This window comes from Pelophylax lessonae (assembly GCF_965119305.1).
Source record: "Pelophylax lessonae genome assembly, chromosome: 5".
Lineage (NCBI taxonomy): Eukaryota > Metazoa > Chordata > Amphibia > Anura > Ranidae > Pelophylax > Pelophylax lessonae.
Window position 1 is genome coordinate 274,456,351 of NC_138772.1, and position 19,716 is coordinate 274,476,066.

The 19,716-nt window shown below is 38.6% G+C and overlaps 1 protein-coding gene across 5 annotated transcripts in view; it reads left to right on the forward strand.

Moving 5' to 3' along the window:
* Window positions 1–19,716, forward strand: part of LOC309556114 (poly(rC)-binding protein 3-like) — a 1,192,398-nt gene that overhangs the window by 374,414 nt on the left and 798,268 nt on the right. For all 5 annotated transcript variants that reach the window (XM_082258445.1, XM_082258444.1, XM_082258447.1 and 2 more), the window contains one exon: window positions 9,072–9,132. The gene's annotated coding sequence lies outside the window, so the exon portion shown is untranslated. The remainder of the gene's footprint in view (window positions 1–9,071; window positions 9,133–19,716) is intronic.

A 19,716-nucleotide genomic window follows, 5' to 3' on the forward strand; every position in this document is an offset into this window, starting at 1 on the left:
CTTCTAGGCTCCACTCTGATGTAAAACTTTACTTGTTAGCATATTCTGCACATGTATGGTAAAAGTTTAGTTCTCCTTTTTACAAAAAAATAAAATGTAATGATTTGTAATCTGCAACACAGATATATTTTTAAATGTTTTTATTTGTACATTAGCAAGTTCTTCTGATGATCTGAAGTGCTCATTTCTTTGAAATGAAAGTGTATCTTTAGTACACCCAAGAACAAAAATTGAACATATTGCTGCTTACCAGTCCCTATATGAGATGGCTGCAAAAGTTTTCTTTTTCAGGCTCTTTTGGCAATAGAGTAACAGTAACACACGTTCTATCCTAGGTGCTCACTTGCTGTTCTGTAGCTATAGAGTAGCGGCATTATAACCCTGGGACAGGACTGCAATAACATCCCCCCTCTAACAATGTAATTAATGGTGCAGAAAGGCAGAGAGCACAATACGTTATCAGCTGGCAAGACTGGAAGAATAAAAAAATATATTTTTGCTCTTATTTGAAAGATATTGCAAAATACTTTCAAAGCTAAATTCACCTGACTATAAGGGAACTAATACAAGGGGTTGATTGTTGAGGTTTACATGACCTTTAACTTAGAATGTTGAGCATTGCAAGCAATGTGTGTATCTAAATCTAAACCTAAACCTAAATTGAAAATATAATTTGTGAGACAGGGTTGCTTCCTGTGTCTGGGCCTCATCATCTTGGTCATGGAGCCCTTGCCTACCTTCATTTGTACCAACTCAAAAATGTATGGCCTGTGGGTGAGGTCCTTGGAAGACAAACTATCATTATCAGCTGATAATGCATTGCTGTATCTCAATGACGCTCAGTCTTCCCTGGATGCCACACTGCAGACCTTTATAGAATTTGGTTTCTACACCGGTATTAAAATTATTCAGTCCAAATCAATTTTATCCCCTTAAATAAATGTGCACCTCAGGTGATAGACTCCGTCATTACCTTCTTTCTGTGGACAAGAAGGCATTCTAGGTTACCTCTTGCAATTTCCCATTGATGAGCCTGGCCTGGCTCTGCCCAGCCTATATTTCTATTTTTTGGCCTCTCTTATGGCTACTCTACACTGGTGGTTCACCCTTCCTGAAAGAAATATATTCATGGAGTCATCCATAATTGGATATCCACAACGGCTTCAATCCTTAGTACACAGGGGATCCCACTCCTCCTTGGCCCATACACTTTCCATGAGGATGGCTTTTAGGGCCTGGACAACTATTCTTGAGTGATATCCTAACCTTTGATTTGGAAGACAGCAGGTATCTGTACTCTCAGTTATATTTTCTTGCATGGAGAAATTCACTCCTTTGACTCAATAAAGACAAAATGTAATCTTCCTTACCACAATTTTTTTTAAGAATCTCCAATTACATAAGGCCAGTAGGGCCCAATTCCTTCAATGCCTGTCCTCCAGCAGAGCTCTCTAGAATCTCTCTTGAGGACCTCCAACCTTGATAAGCCACTCTCCTCAATTTATGCCTTGGTGGTAAAACTCATTAACTCTTCCAGAAATGGCAACATTACATTCCTGCTCCTTCTGAGGAGGAATAAGAACAAGTGGTGGCACAATATACAAAATTGATGATCTCTGCTAGAGATAAATATGTTCAGTTGAAATATGCATTGCATACTAGCACATTATGAAATACTTACTCTGCAAGTCACAGTGACCCCTGTGGTGGGATAACTATTGCACAACATAACTAAACCAGAGCTTGCAACAGACTCGTGGAATGTTTGCAAAGAAAGTTGATCTGGAGTCATGCAATGTGGGCTTGCTGCACTTGTGCAACAAACTTGTGAAGCCTGGCAAGTCTAGCAATAGTTTAGCAAGTCATTTTCAAACTTGCAGCTCAATTGCTTGCTATCTGGGATCTACATGTCCTACTGGTTAGTGTAACCTAACTTCATGAATAAACTTTCTCTATTATTTGGGAGAAGAGTTCCTAAATGTCAGTTTGCACCACTGTCAAAGAACACGCTTTGGGTAGCTCAAGTCAGTCTCATGGCATTTCAGCACACTCTTGGGGTAACTTGGAGTACTCTTGGGGTAACTCAGAACTCGGAATCCTCTAGGGGTAACAGGACACTTTCAAGGAATGTTGGGAGCCTAGAGCCAGGAATACACACTGTTGCTCCTACTTTGCTATAGGAGTGAGCACAGCTTTTCGTGATGGATAACGGCAATGACACCCAGGAAGCAATAGTTTTCTGTGTGTCATGTTCACACCAGAATGCAGTGTTTCACTGTGTTCAAGAGCTGTGCGATAATATGCAACATGTTTGCATAATAATACACTTCTGTTGTTGGCTCTGCATGTCACTCTGTATACTTCATATAAAGTTCAAATGAAAAAAAAAGGGGGGGGGGCAGCATGGCACACAGCTCTGCATTTAGCATGCGGTCTATTGTGAACGGCTCTAAATGTTGAAGGAGCTTGCTAAGTTGGGAGGAGCCTGGCTGTACAACTGACTACCTCAGTTTTCAGGTGAGGCACAGCAACACCCATGGCTCCCAGTCCTGTACAGCAGTCAGATAGAAATAAACATTTATTTAGTGGGACAACAGAATCCATCTAAATTACAAGCAAGGGTGCAACCTTGTAAGTCTGTGGAAAAATAGCTGTCAGATCAGTTTTATAGCTGAACTGTGACATATAGGAATTGAAGGGAAAAAGTGGGCTTCTCAGAAACTTTACAAGTCTGTATGAATACATTTTTGTGACAATCACAACAGTGTAAATTTTTTAAAAAAATGTTCCTTGTATGATTAACCTTTTAACACTGGTTGTACACATTTATGTGGCAGCGCAGAGTGGGCCTTATGCCATGCTGTCACATATGTGAATACACTAGCACTAGGATTTACTGCCTATAGCTCAGCTTCTGTATTCCAACACTAAATCAACAGATCCAAGGTTTCAGAATAATGACCAGGAGCAGGTAGGAGGGACACCAGATCACATGATCACTATGATAGTTTCTCACAGTGATCACCTGGTTGGGGAAGATTTTATCTTCCCCAACCAATTTTATCTTCTTTTATCTCACAGATGGAATAGTAAGGCTTCGTTCACACAGTGGTTGTGCCCTTGACTGTGCAGCTGCTATATCCAAATACAAAACAATGGAACTGCCTGAGAAAGGATGCATGGAACAGCTGTGTCACTGTGTGGGTAAATGCGACCCTGCATGGGAGTATGGTCTTGCATGCCCTGCGTGAATGAGGCATTAGAGATACAGTGGAGGAGGCCGGTTCTAAAGTAGTAAAACATGTCAATAAAGTGGTAAAATAAAAAATAAATAAATACAAAATAAAATACATACTGTTCATACACAGGTCAGGGCTTAATCAAGTTTTAGTGTCTGCAGCAGTAGGATAAAAAAAAAAAAAAAAAAAAAAAAAAAAAAGAAAAAAACTTCTATTGTACATCCAACTTCATATATACTGTTTTATTTATATATCCTTATCAATTCCACATGTATCCTATTTGTATGTACAGGCACTTGTTGAAAATGTTGTAAAAGTCAATAAATTCAGATTGAACAAAATAAATAACTTAAAAAAAGGCTTCATGTGTATTACTGGTAGCAGGAGCGGTGTAGCTTGCAAGCAAGTATTAGTGTCAGTGCCTGTGTTTCTTAAGTAGGATAATCATTAGTGTGCATGATATGTCTATTTATCTGTTGGTGTGGGTACCAGTGTTTTAGGAAATATAAAAAAAAAAAGGTTTTACATTTATTACCATGGTATTGTTCAAGCAATATACAGCTAACATGTACAATATATATACAGTATATTTATATATATATATCAATATATGTGTAGGGAAAGTTACTGCTTTATTTATTTCATTTTTTTTTAATTTTTAAAATAGGTACATATTCCTTATGACAGTGCTTGGCTTCCTATGGCTTTTGTTTGACAATAGTTTTCTTATTAGCTCTACAAATAGTGGCATTGAATAACAAGATTTCCCCCTATAGACTTCAATTGGGTTTGCAGCAATACTTGCAAGCTTCGAGGAAGATTAATGAAGCTGTTTGTGAACCAAACACAGGCAGAGTCACCCATGCTGGCAGCCATAAAACTATATTACTAAAAAGATAGTCTTCTGTATGTGTTATTGGTATGTCAGTGATTTGCATACAGAGATTAATGGCAATACTTATAATAAGTTGAAAACGAAGTAAAATGTGTGCAAAAGTAAAATAAATAAATAAATAAATTAAAAAAAAAAAAATATATATATTATATATTATACAAATATGATATTATTTATGACATAATTAGAGAAATAAATAAGAATCAATTATATAAATAAACACACAGGGCAGCAGATCCAAACTCACCACATGTTTATGAGAGTAACCAAAACTAACTAACAGATGATTAACATACAATTATTATTATTATTATTATTTCATACAAAACAATCATTAGCTTTACACTTCAGAAACAAACAATAACTTATACAAGGTTTGATTAACTTGTAACTTAGTTGAAAAGTAAGTTAAATGTCAGCATAAAAATTCAATTTCATCTAAACAAACTCTCAACTCTTGGGACTACCTTTATCTGTAGCCTAGGTAAAGGATTGCTGGGTGGTCTTGTAATTTACTTATTAAACAATTAATAAGTTGACCCTGTTTATGGACTGTTAAAGATTTTTTGGGTCCGGTGGTGTGGCGGGCGGTGTGTTTGAGGATGAATCTACATCGGGGGAAATTGTTTTTTTTTTTTTTTTAATAAAGAAATTCTCAAAAACTGTGTGTTTTTTAAAATTTATTTTTGCCACTTTGTTGGTGAATGAGTAGGGGTACAATGTATACTCTTTCACATAAGGGAGGGGCTGGGATCTGGGGGCTCCCTTTATAAAGGGGGCTTCCAGATTCTGATAAGCCCCCTCGCCTGCAGACCCCCACAACCACAGCCCAGGGTTGTGGGGAAGAGACCCTTGTCCCCATCTTGCAGCGGCCAGCTTCCCGAGGTGCTCCCCACCAACCAACTATTCTTCCTACAGAATTCAAATCAGTCGATCATTTTTCAACTGTTCCGAATTCCAAACTTTTTGAAAAATTGAAATTTGTTAGAAAATTATTAAACAAAATGAAAATTAATGAATGCCACAACGAATCTACAAAACAAAATTAGTAACATAACGAATCAATCCGAAACTAAACACATTTTTCCATTCTGCACATGTCTAGGTATTGGTAACTATTTTTATGTTAATCCCTTTGACCTTTCAAATATGCAGCCCACTAGAAAGCAAATACATAGAAACATGGAGTTTGACATCATCATGGGCAGATATAAACATTTTCCTCTTGTGTGTTAATCGCTTTAAGCCCTACTCCACCAGAATGTTTAGAACACTGCCTCCCCTAACACACAACACTGTACTGATAAAACCAGAGATATGTCTGCAGAGACAAAATTAGTATCGTACTGACACAACCAGAAACCTGTTGGAAGAAAGAAAATGGGTACTGAACCATTTTATCCAAAAGACACAATGAGGACATTACTAAAACAACCAGAATATGCCCACAGACACACAATCAGTATCGAAGTGTCAAAGCCAGAAACATATCAACACCAAGCTGTCACAACCAGAAACATGTAATCCAAAGCTTTTCCTGAAAAATAAAATGTTATTGCAAATTTTAAATAAAGTATCATGTACAATACTTAAATTGCTGAAAAAAGAAGTTCATAGGTTGTTATAACAATAATCTCAGTCCTCAGATCTCCATTCAGCAGCTCAGGCACTGCAGTGTGCTGACTCTTCTTGACACACACACACTGTGTCACAAAGCCCCCCTCTTTCCCAAGAAACAAGTCACACCCCAGAGGCACAGCGTACATTGATGTCATTGCATGCAGTTAGTTTAAGTCACTGGCAGGAGGCATTCTTCACACTACTAATAATACCCAAATCAAAGTTCCATAGCAAGCGAAGGTGGCAGATTGTCAGACATTAGGCTCAGTGGAACCTGCCAGGCAAGGCAGCAAAATTGTTAAGGTAGCTCTAAAGGCAGAAGGTGGTTTTTTTTGTTTTTTTTTTAACCTTAATGCATCCTCTGCATTAAAGCAAAAAAAAAAAAAAAAAAAGAAGATTCCCCCAAAGCCTCCCCCCCCCATATACTTACCTGAGCCTGATCCCGATCCAGCACTGTGCCCCAGAGAAGTGTCTCTTTCCTCTCTCTCCATCCCCTCAGGGCAGATTGATAGCAGCAGGGGTCATTGGCGTCCGCTGCTGTCAATCAAATCTTGTGACAAAGGAGCAGGAAGCAGGGCCAAGCTGCACTGTCTATGGACGGATCTAGGGATCAAGCCAGCAGGTGTTCCACAATAGGAAGCGGTTTCCTATGGAAGCACATCAAGAAGAAGATGAGCCAGGAGTGCTGGCAGGGGACCTGAGAAGAGGAGGATTGGGACTATTCTGTGCAAATCCGTTGCACAAAGCAGGTAAGTATGACATGTTTGTTATTTTTTTTTAAATGACCCTTTACAATCACTTTAAATTGGTGGGTAGGTACCACCAATGGGACTCATGGGACTCTAGACCAAGCCCAAAGTAGCCTAGTGAGAAGTCCTGAATGCCATTGCTATGCAATTTGCTTTTTTGTAAATCAAAGTAGATGTAAACAAGTTTTTGTATATATACAGTATATATGTATAAAGTATATGTATGTAACCTGCAATACGTTATATCATGCTGTTTTATTTAATGTATCATATTGTTTTTTTTTTATGTATTATAGTGCTTTATGCAAATCTGCATTTGCATAAGTATGTTAGAGAATTTCATATTGGATAAGGTTAATTTTTTATTTGATGTGCTATTCTGCTGCACACGTTCTTGAAAGATATATAAATGCTATAATTATAGTTTTGATACAGTGTGACGCTAAAAAAAAATATTAAAGTATTCTATTACATGGATGTCTACCTTGGCAAGACTGAAGTACTTGGCTCTCAATCAGAAAAGTTGATTTACATGTGAATTATAGTAATAAAACTCTCAAAGACTGTTGGACACATATTATATGGTACAATGGCATAATTATAAACAATAAAACCGAAGGCAGTTGAGCTTGAATGCAGAAGGCTGTTATTTAGCAATCATCTCTTCAAAGGTTTATTAAGTTTAGATTTATGTATACAATAACAGCTTTGCTTGTTAATAATATGAATGTTGCTTGCTTATTCACAAAATCGTTATAAAATGACAAGTAACTGCCATGAGCAGTTATTGTGATATGAAGCTGGACAGATGAAAGGATTTTCTGCCAAATATTCACAAAGAACCTTAGCTATTTTTAGCTTAAATAAAATATTTTGCGGGGTTATAAGCATCATATGCAATGTGTAGCTATGTTTTTTTTATTTTTACTTAAAGCGGAGTTCCACCCTGGATTTTTTTTTTTTTTTTAATACCCCCGGGACAGTCAGGGCTAGTACATTCCACAATGGCTAGCCTCTGATCTGTCCCGGGTTGCAATTACCTGTTAGGACAAATACTTACCTTGCAAACGTCTTGTCCAGCGCTGCCATCTCAGATGTGGGCAGCTGGAAGCCAGCGAGATCCTCTTCGGCGTCTTCTTCCGCCTTCTTTGGTCCCACGATGCTCTGCGCCGGCCCCGACGTCACTTCCGGGTCGCGCGCGTCATCCCTCTACAGCTTCTGGGCATGCCCAGAAGCTGTTTAGAAGGGGATGACCCGCGCGACCCGGAACTGACGTCTGGGCCGGTGCAGGCGCAATGATTCCTGGGAGCTATGACGTCCAGCTCCCAGGAATCATTGCAGAGCCAGGAAGTGACGACGGGCCGCGGCCGAGGAAGGAGGAAGAAGGAAGTAAGGTAAGTATTTTTTCTTCGCTACGAGGTAAGTAAAAAAAAAAAAATATGCGATTATCCATTTCTTTTTCAGGTGACTCGGAGCGAGAAGATGGAGGTAAGTATAAAAATAGGGTGGAACTCCACTTTAATACATAAAATGCACTGTAAATTAAAAGTAAGGCTGTAAGATTCAAACTCATACTGTATCTGCAACATTTCTGCAAAGTGTTTCTAAACTTTGATGGTACCTCATTAAGGTTCTCTGCAACTGTGGACTTTCTAGATGTTGGCATATGCATTGGCCTAGTCACATTCCCCTCATTCTCAAGTGACAGTGCTCAGCCGCTAAGGCACAGAGGCAGTATAGTTCCTAAATATGGAGTTATTGCATAGTGCTGCAGTAGACCTCACAAGCGCTTTCAATAAAAAAAGCAATTTTCTGCTGGAGAACCCAATGCTGCCCTACTTTTAGTTAAAATAACGAGTATACTGTATTGTCTGGCTTTAATAGATAGGTTAGTTTTTTACACATTGGGGACTGCTGGATTTTACAACCAAGGTTGGACTGGCCCTCTGAAGGATCACAATCATACAGTGGATCCCAATCTATACTGAGGTGCTGGATCCCAATTTATACTGAGGCATTTCTGGTTCCAGAGGCCCCTGCCAAAACATTTTATTCAAACTGGCCCTAGTTTTTCATAATGACTTTTAAGCCACCACCTTTAAATCCAACTTATTTAACCACTCCCTGCCCAGTGGGCCCTTGTTCTCACTTCTTCTGGTGGGGTCTAGATACGCTATTCTGATGCATACATACTGCATACAACTCATATTCCATATAACAGCCATACCATCCTACACACAAGCCAGCTCATGAGGATCAAACTCAAAGCTCTGAGCAAGGCCAGAGTGTCAATTAGTGAGCCACAATGCTGCATTCGGACAATGATAAACTATTATTGTATCCATAGCAAATACTGTGATCATAACCCCTTTCCACCTTTTCATTATTTCTTAATGCTAGCTGCATGTTTTCCAGCATCAAATTACAATTTTTTCCCAGCAAGATCAATGCCAATTGATATTGAACCAAATCACATTTAATGATGTTATGTTTTGCAAAGTATACACTTTTTAAAAAAAAAAATATCTATAAGATAGAAATACTTATAATGTCTATATTTTTTTGTAGGTTGGACTAAATTCTGTGGTTCTGGATAATCTCTAAAAAGAAGAAAGGATATAATAATTAGGTAAATACACATTTATTTCTGATATATGATAAAACTAGTTAACCATTGTAAGTTTGTTTTTTAATCTATGTACTATTATTTTTAACTGAAATACATTCCAGGTGACATAATTTGCTGCTCAGTGATTGCAGTATTCTAGTCTGCATCTCCCCAAGGTAATACTTAAAATCTGGCCTGTTAGTGGGTCCTGAGGACTGGATATAAGAACCACTGCTTTAGACCAAGATATCACCTTAGATGTCATGAATTAAATTGTCACATGTTCTCTGCAATTGTTGGCCTTTTTCTGAAAATGTCAGTTTCCTGGCTGTCTGCAGCTTCAGTAATACAGAAGAAATATGCAACCAGTGAAGTCAAAATGCCTAATCGACATGCTTGTGCCAGGGTTAATTTAAGAAGGTACTGCAGCTATCAGATCACCATCACAGTAAAGCTGGAAATATACTGTTAGATTTATTTTGTTCAACCTGTAGGATGAGTGAAATAAATCCAACAGATTCTTCTATCCATGTGGTACGTGCGGTGTTTCCTCAGCATCCTAGCTACTAGTTTCATCACCTGACGTCCTCACGGAGCAGTAGCAGGTGACGAAACTAGTAGAGCGGTGCTAGGATGCCAAGGAAACACCACGCGTACCACACTCCACGCTTGTGGCTCGGAGACACAGCCAGAGCGTAGGAGTTGCATGTCAGAGATCCCTAGTGTCAGGCAGACACTGAAACATATGAGTGCAACCTTACTTTTTCTAATAAAGAATGTGATTTTATACAGAATCACACTATCTTGGGCATTCTTTTTCCTCCCATCCATTATCCTGCCATATCTGGGGAGTAATAAGCTCACAATGAATTAAAGCTGTAACTGTCATGCTGAGCAATATTTAACAAGTGCGATTGCTGGTTTATAATTTGACCAGCTCCATATCTGGTGAGTCACATCTGGTGGAAATGGTGGAGCACATATGGTGTGATTTTTTTTTCACGTGTGATCACTGAGGATTATGTATCGATTGGATTTCATCACAATTTGCACTTTTTTCACTTGGGACTTTTTCTTAATGGACTATTTATTGATTATTTATTAATTGATTTTTATCCATTCATTGATCTATTTATTTTAATGGAGTTTGATTCAAGATATTTGTATAGTGATTTATTGCACTTGCACTTTTAGGATATTGAGTTTGTTTTTTTAGTAGTTTTTTGATGCAATATCGCGTTTGCACATTTTTTGGTCTCCTATTACACGTACATTGATTGATTATTTTTGAAGCACAATTTTTTTGGTATATTGTTTCTCCTTTTTTTATATCTTCATATATTATGAATTATTTATTTAATTGATTGGCACATCAGCACTTTCTACAATTTAGATATTTTGGGAATCACACATATATAATTTTTTTTTGGTGTATTGTTTCTCTTTGTTTACATTTCATATATTATAAATTATTTATTTAATTGATTGGCCCATCAGCACTTTTTACAATTTAGATATTTTGGGAGTCACACAAATTTGCGCTGATCACCTCATCTCTCTATCTATATAAAGCACACCTGCAGCAGATTAGCAGCATTTTTGTTCCCTCTTTTTTTTTTTGCTGATTTAACCTCTGATTTCCTGGGTGCCTGATCTATTTTTCATACACATGTTTCTGAAAGACCCAAAATACATTGTTCATCAGGAAGACAAAGAAGCTTTTAAAACAAATGCTGAATAAAAGCTCTGGAGATACTCAACTTAGGTTTGGGTTATACCAACCTCACATTTTTAATATTCATTTGAGGAGATTTAAAAATTATTAATATAAAATAGACTTCTGTTTATGATAGACATGGCTAGAATCTCTGTCAAGTGTTTCTGCTGAATGTGTCTTCACTGGGAACTCTCCCCTTATCTTCTGTTCTATTGCCAATTATCACTGGGACATATAATAAGGGGAACTCCTCCTAATTGTTACACCATTTGAGGAATAAATTTGCTAAACTAACAAAACACCCTATTTCCAACAGTTGACAGTTCCTTCCAGCTGAGTTCAGTGACATTCGAAAATTGCAGTCATATGGCTAGGAAATGTCTATTTTCCTTAAGTTGAAGTTGTGAATTGAACCAGTAATAAAAACCAATAGAGAATCTAGCCCTAATCTAAAATTATCCAAAACTTAAAAAAAAAGGTTTTAGCTGGAGTTCTGATTTAAACTACATATCTGTAGTGTTAATCCAGTATTTTATCTAAGACTTCTTTTTAATAGCTTTGATTATTCAGTTTGCTTAAAAGTTTTCTAACACACTCCTCCGGGACCTTGCAGAAATAGGTATACCTATTTTGAGATCATGTGATGCTTAAATTGCAATCAGATGGATTTTACTTGAATAATTACATAATTTCTAAAAGCAAATGGTTGAAATAGAGCAGTTTCATGGCAAAGGGAGTCTATTCTATAATATTTTGCATCCAAACTTGAGTGTGTCGGATGTCTGGTCACTCGATGTATGCTATGGTAACTTTCACTGGCCCCCTACATTACTTCTGTGTCCTGTAGGGTGCTAGGGCCTAGAAATGGAACTACTGAGTGCAGAGGGGGACCAGGTATCCAACACTCCTGGAAGTGTTGGGTCATGAAGTACCTTCTGCCACCATAGCTTTGAACAGTGGAGTTCAGATGCACAAGTGGTAGGACAGCTAAGTATAAAGTATTTCTTTACAAACAGCAATTTTTTTAATTTTTTCATCTAAGCCAACTGTTTCCGCTGTCCAATTTCCAGCTGCCAAGCTTATTACAGGCTGATTTCCCATATATGCTCTCTGTAGATGCCAATGTGATATGATAAAGCTTCAATCATCTTTAAAACTGGTGAGATTCATGCCTTTTTGTAGTCAATAACAATTTCGTACAGAATAGTTTCTTTTGTATAACGATTTGGTGAATATTCTAGTGACCATGTTCAGACAGAACATATTAATGATTACATTTTACCCCTCTTTTTACAAGAATGACACATGACAAGTCAATTTCTTATCTGAGGTATAAATAAAAAGGACTATTTTTAGGTCTTTGGCTGGTTGTATACTAAACAAAATAGAGGAAAAAAGTAACAATGTACCTTCTCTCGCAAAACACATCACTTGCTAAAGATCAGTGCCATCTTAGGAGCATTAAAGGGCCCCGGGCAATGCAGTGCACTGGGGCCCTGCCTACACAAGCACCCACGAGAATAAAAATGCAAATTATCGATACGGCAATATTTATTGGTACAGCAGTGCAAGCCTAATGACAGCCGGCAAGTTTGGCGCCTGAGTCCGGTGAACACACAAACGAACAGGAGTTAGACTCGACTGTCCTGTGTGTGCCTGTTCCCATGGAGACGGACCTGCATTCCTGCAGTTGTGGGCTTCCCCTCTATGGCCCAAGTAGCCTGACAGCAGCTCAGGGCGGACAGGCACTTGCCACCTGCTAAGTTCGGCGGCGGAATGCACAAGAGAATCAGGACTACTGCTTGGCTGGGGCTGGGTCGCTGTGCAGGTGGGGCCCCTCAGGCAAGAAGGGCCCCCAGGCAACTGCCCAGCGTGCCCGTTCGGTAAGATGGCCCTGCTAAAGATGGCTGCTCTGAATTGAACACGTGCAAAAAAAAAAACATGTAAGTACTTAAAGTGGAGTTCCACCCATTTTTGGAACTTTAGATCTTTGTAATCCCCTTTAAAATGGCTTTTACCAATGGAAACTTTTTTTTTTTTTTTTGCTAGTAAATACCTTAATTTCGGATTTATTCCTCCTCTCCTCACTTCCTGGTCCGATCGGCGATGACGTCATTCGGCGATCCGCAGTGTCTGCTGGGATGTATTCTATTCCAGAAATCTCAGTAGCTGTAGCTGTACTGAGCCGTGCCTGCCCCGCCTCCGCCCCGCCTCCTCTCAATGAATTGCATTGTATGAATGTATTAAGGCTGGTCTCTGCCCAGCCTCCGCCCCGCCTCCTCTCAATACAACTCATTGAGAGGAGGCGGGGTGGAGGCGGAGCAGAGAACGGCCTTAATACATTCATACAATGCAACTGAATGAGAGGAGGCGGGGCGGAGGCGGGGCAGGCACGGCTCAGTACAGATACAGCTACTGAGATTTCTGGAATAGAATACATCCCAGCAGACACTGCGGATCGCCGAATGACGTCATCGCCGATCGGACCAGGAAGTGAGGAGAGGAGGAATAAAGCCGAAATTAAGGTATTTACTAGCAAAAAAAAAAAAAAAAAGTTTCCATTGGTAAAAGCCATTTTAAAGGGGATTACAAAGATCTATGTATTCCAACCTATTAAAAATGGGTGGAACTCCGCTTTAAAAAACAAACCAGTAGTAATGGGTGCAGTGCTATCCTATAAATAACCCCTTGAAAATAGAAGGTTAAATAGGTAGGAAAAACCTCTGTGTGTATAAAGTGCAGTGGCTATACTATAAATACGATAAATATAAATTTATATAAATACATAAATGAATGAATAAATAAAATAAAATACGCCACGAAGGGCCAATTAATAAAAGTGCAATGACGGACAGACACATCCTAAAAACAAATAGTGAAAGTTTAACAATAAAAAATTGTGATAAAAAAGTCCATTGGCATAAAGTCTGAGTCCAAGTCTGAGTTGTAAAGTAAGGAAAGAAGGGGTAATGTTGTTCGTAGAAGAAATGCTGAACACTGTATCATGCAGGGAGTGGAAGCCAGAGTCACCACGGGTGCACGGGGATGTAAGAAAAACTCACCCGATAGAATGGACCCTCTCTTGCCTTACGGCAGGGGAATCACACAGGCTCAGGTGGTCTCTTTGACCAATACGTCAGTGGCACCTGGATACGTCCTCCCTCTGCTCCTTCCTCTCGTATCCCAGACAGCTCAGTGGATTTAGATACGGATGTAAAAGGAAGACGAGATCCTCATAGTGAATTCCGTAATTGGTTGTATACTACCTAATTTTGGCTATTTATATACCTTAGTGTAACACCGCAAGAGATAAATTGACAATAGATTGGAGGGAGTGTAGCTGACTCGCATCTCATTTTTGCTTTAAGAGATTTCCCAGCGAGATTGGCAGCAGATATATGGTTTTTTAAAAGAAGCATGGATCTCATAATTGCCTATGAAATGTGGCCCACAAGTATCTTCCTCTAATGCCAATCTATTTGATTGTGTCTATTCTAGTAAACTTACCAAGATACATTCACTTTGCTAATTAAGGAAAATCATTAAGCCCAACCGCTATGTCCTCAGCACTGTCACATGATTTATAGGTTTATGATACCCTCTAAAGATCTGAGATCAGCATACACACTGTATTTTTGGGTATTCATGGTTGTTACACAAAAAGGGTGGGCAAGGCATTGCTGAAGTATCAGTGTGTCTGGGGAGCAGTTTTACACAGAGGCAGTCACTTTACAATGAATGTTCATAGTGACAGGGTATTTTTAAAGTGAACAACACTCCTATAAATTTACCATACAAAGCATTTAGGCCTCATGCAAACTGGCATATTAAAATACTCCTATCTAAGTTGGATATTTCTGTCAGGAGATGGCAAGAAAATCAAGCAATAAAATGCTAATTTTCATTTAAACGTATGCACATTTATGCATATTTACTGACCAGAATTTTTGTTTATTAAGTCCAATAGAATAAATTTACATACATTTGTGTGATCGTAGGTTCCTTTTTGAGCGTTATTGTGTGTATGCGCATAGTTTATGCTCATAGGGCTCTTCTCCAAACGCAGTTTTGGTGCTTTTTCTTTTTTTAATGCCTCTAACCACTTCAACTCCAGAAGGTTTTACCCCCTTCCTGACCAGGCTATTTTTTGCTATATGGCACTGCGTTGCATTAAACTGACAATTTTGTGGTCGTGCAACGCTGTACCCAAATACAATTGATGTCTTTTTTTTCCCCACAAATAGAGCTTTCCTTTGGTGGTATTTGATCACCTCTGCGGTCTTTATTTTTGTGCTATAAACAAAAAAAGAACCATAATTTTGAAAAAAAAACAATATTTTTTACATTCTGCTATAAAATATACCCAATAAAAAATGTTTTAAAATACAATTTTTTCATCAGTTTAGGCCAATATGTGTTCTGCTATATACTTATATGATATATGATATATTTTGCCAATCAGGGTGCAAAATGCACTGTGCAGTGCTCAGTGCATTGCAGGGTGTTTGGCAGGGCGAACAACCATCGAGCACCCTGCAAATACAGACAAATGTTTAGCCCGAACTCATGCTTGGGCCAAACTGTTCACTCAACTCTACTTGTGATCTGTCCAACTTTTGCTGCTCATCAGCTATTTTTATTATTAGTGCATTTTATGTGTGGCCCAAGACTATTCCTCTTCTTCCAATAAAGGAGATTTACTAAAACTGGTGCACCCAGAATATGGTGCAGCTGTACATAGTAACCAATCAGCTTCCAGGTTTTATTGCCAAAGTTCAATTGAACAAGCTGGAGTTAGAAGCTTATTGGTTACCATGCATAGCTGCACCAAGTTCTGGGTCCACCGGTTTTCGAAAATCTTCCCCAATGTGGCCCAGGATGGTCAAAAGTTTGGACACCCCTTCTCTAAACGCTGCTCCTAAAATAGTGATCTAAATGTCTGAAGTGCTTGGCCACATGGGCTAACACAGAACTGTGTTTAAAGGTATAACAAAACATCATGCTTTGAGTCTGCAAAGGTGGAATTTTACACCTGTGTGTATGAGGCCGTATAGTGATCATATTCTGGATATTTCCCTGGATTGCGCTTTACTAAATCTGGTAGATTAGTACATTACTGTTTTATGAACAGTATCTCCCCAAATAACTGATTTTTTATATATTTTGTTCTATATACTGTATACACGGGGTGTATTTCAACAGGAGCACATAACAGTTAAAGGTATTGAAGCATTCACGTCAGACCGCAAGCTAAAGATTGTCCCATCTGTGTCTTCAGATGATTCAATAAAAAAGTAAGCAAGAGATTATTCATGATTAATCCTTAATGCCTAATTACTGTATGTATTACATTGACTAAGTTAATGTACAGTATACCGCCACTTGCCCTCCGGAAGACATACCGCCCTTCATGACCAGACCATTTTTGGGTTTCTGGCACTGCGTTACTTTAACTGATAATTAGGTGGTCATGCAACACTGTACCCAAAATAAATTTGTATAATTTTTTCACACAAATAGAGCTGTCTTCTGGTGGGATTTGATCACCACTGGGTTTTTATTTTTTGCGCTATGAATAAAAAAAGGCTGAATTTTTTTTAAAAAACTGTATTTTTTACTTTCTGCTAATAAACACATCCAATTAAATTTTTTTTATTCTAATCTAATTTCTTCATAAATTTAGATCAATGTGTATTCTGCTACATATTTTTGGTAAAAAAAAAAAAATCCCAATAGGTGTATATTGAGTGGTATGCACAACATTTATAGTGTCTAAAAACTAGGGTGTATACAGTATATATATATTTTTTTATATACTAGTAACAGCAGTGATCAGCGACTTATAATGGGACTGCGATAGTATGGAAGGCAATCTGACAATAACTGACACTTTTGACACTTTGTGGGAACCAGTTACAGTAATAGATCAGTGCTAAAATAGAAGCTGAGAAGATGTTAAGATCTAGGGGGGTAAAAGGGTACCTAATTTTGACAGATACCTGCTCCCACTAAAGTTCGCCCTAGCCAAAGCCTCCCAGGACAATTCACAGGTCCCAGAAGGCTGCAAGACCATTTACAGGGCTCGTGTATGTGCAGTGGGAAGCCCAAAGTCAACATGGTGGAACTAGGGAAGTAAAGACCGGCGAAGAACCAGCCCAGGTGAAGACAGCACTGGATGCCTCGAAATATAATTATCCTTTTGTTAAAAGTATTTGTAGCTGCTCATTTTTTTTTTTTTTTAAGGCTCCATGCACACTAGCGTATTTTTAAACTCATAGAAGCTCTTATTATCATATTTTTTCTGCTCCTAGAAGCTAAATAGTGTTATTCTATGTGTCCATGCACACCGTCTTAGGCTATTAGCATTGTTAGCGCTTCAGCCTCTAGGAGCAGAAAAAAAAATGTTTTTACAGTTTTTGGAGCATTTTACTAGCAGGAAAAAAAGCTGAATGCTCCTAAATGCTCCTAACTGCTTTTACATGCTACTAAAATGCTCCTAACAGTTTTTTTAGCTTTTTTTTTTTCTTTGTGTACTACAAAAATGCTAATAAACTGATAATGCTCCTAAAAGCTCCTAAAAGCTATTAAATGCTACTAGAAGCGTGCACAAAAATGCTATTATCAGCATTTTTCATCCAATTGGCTTTTTTTTCTTCTATTTTTAGCTTATTAAAAACACTAGCATGCATTGACCCCTAAAGTGTTACTAATCCCGGGACCCTGCATTCACTATATCCGGTCTCCCACCGTATACAGGACATGGAAATGCAATTATTTTAGTAACCATAAACTGCTAAATACCTTTTCTCATCAGCAGTATATACCCATTTTATGACTGGTATCGCTGTTTAGTTTAAGCTTGTAGGAGGAGTTTTTATTCTCCCCTGACCCTCTTTCTGGAGAGTGCGGATTTGCCCTGTGGTAATCACATGCACTCTCCCAAGAAAAAAAAAAATTTCTAGCAATACAGTCCAAACTGAGCATGTGACGCCTAGTGAAAGGTGAGGAGGATCAGAGAAGACAGGATCACACAGCCTTCATACACCATGCAGAGGATTATCACCCTAGGTTTCACAGTGAGCATAACAAGCATGCTTTGCTGCATATACAGACTGAGTTTACTGTTGTGGGTTTAGTAACACTTTAACCTCCCTGGCGGTATGATTCTTTCTGATTTTAGATGCTGAAAGCGGTACCATTATTTTGCATGTAATTCTTAAGAATGAGCAGCCCAAACCAACTATTTACATATGATTTTTTTTTTACTGTGCGTTCTTCTTTATAGGGCAAAAAGCACCTTATAATATTGGATACATGATGGATTTATTGACTTTTTCAGATTGCAAATTCTGAAATATTAATTTTTTTACATGCATTCTACGCGCTTACCTATTCTTATTTTTTTATGTTGGCTAAGCTGATTCAGCTAAGATGGCCGCATCTCCTATTTTGGGGAGAAATCTGTCCATCTATATGTATCAAAACAATAAGAGGGGAATTTGGGACTTTAAATGATGCAACTGAAAAAATTCTGACTAAGAAATATGTATCAAATATGTAATGTCATAAAATGGCACAATACAATGTATACATGTCAATGGTTAAACATTACATGTAGAATTACATAAATAATTCAGATTCATGTATGTACACACAAAAATACAAAATAGCAGTACAAAACATAAAAACAATATGTAAAACATCACTGGTAGTGCTCCATATGTTGAGAGATTATAATAGATAATATGGACAATAAGGAGTGATAAATATATGAAAATTAAAATCCTATAAATACACTCACCCTGCGCTAAAATAAATAAGAAGGCACAAGAATAAAATCAATAATAACGACTTGACGTCAAAGCAGCTGCTATAAAAGATATGATCAACTACAAAAAGGTGTCCGATAATATTAAGAGGCAAAATAATAATATATTCAAACACTAGCAGCGCTAAATAAACAAACTGAAGAATAAAATCCAAAGTCCTTAAATGGGTGTTTCCAGGTCATGTGGTAAGTTGGTTAGACACAATCCTTTTATCACAGGGAGGGTGTGAGGGGTCCTGGCCGTAGCACCTGATTTCCACCACCACTTTGTGCTCCCCCCCCTATTCTTAAAACTCACCAGAGGATGGTGAATCAAGATCCTTCAAGGAATTCCACCACTAGATTCCAACATTGGACACTGGACCACTTTTCCTCTAATAGCTGTACAATCTCCTCCGTTGCCAACAAACCATGTAAGTGAACAAGAGTGGGGCGACAATAGTTTAATTCCGCCAATAACGTTTATTAAACACTAAAAACAACCAAATGTAGCCCCGCTCCCCTCAGGATGTCCACTTACAGGAGATAATAAATAGTGAAGGCATTGAGTAGAAATGTAATGTAAATTCCGCTGGATCCCTCTGTACCAAACCTTGTGCAATCTGGAGAGGGCTCCGGCGTGTATGTAGATGTCCTTATGCGACCGCGCACGACGGCTCTGACGCGTTTCGTCCTCCGACTTCCACAGAGAGCCCGTGTGCGCGGCGCGGTCGTAAGCTATTTATAAATGTGCAGGCAAAGGCGCACTCGCGCCAAAACCAGCGTCACCCGGAAGTGAATGCCCATTACGTACTTCCGGTAATGATCACTTCCGGCGTATAGACCCGCTCCGCCCCGCGTCACAGCGCGGGACTTGCGGCACGCCGGAAGTGCGTCATTGATGTAAACATCCGGTCGGCTTTGATGACGATGCTATAGGAAGATACCTCCCTGTGCTGAATGTCAAATCTCGCGTCTCACAGACACGAAATTCCACACATCCCCGCTCATGGGGGGTTGTCATCTAGCCGCATCCTTATACCAAATCACAGGAAATCCAGGATCTTTGGCCTGAAGTGTT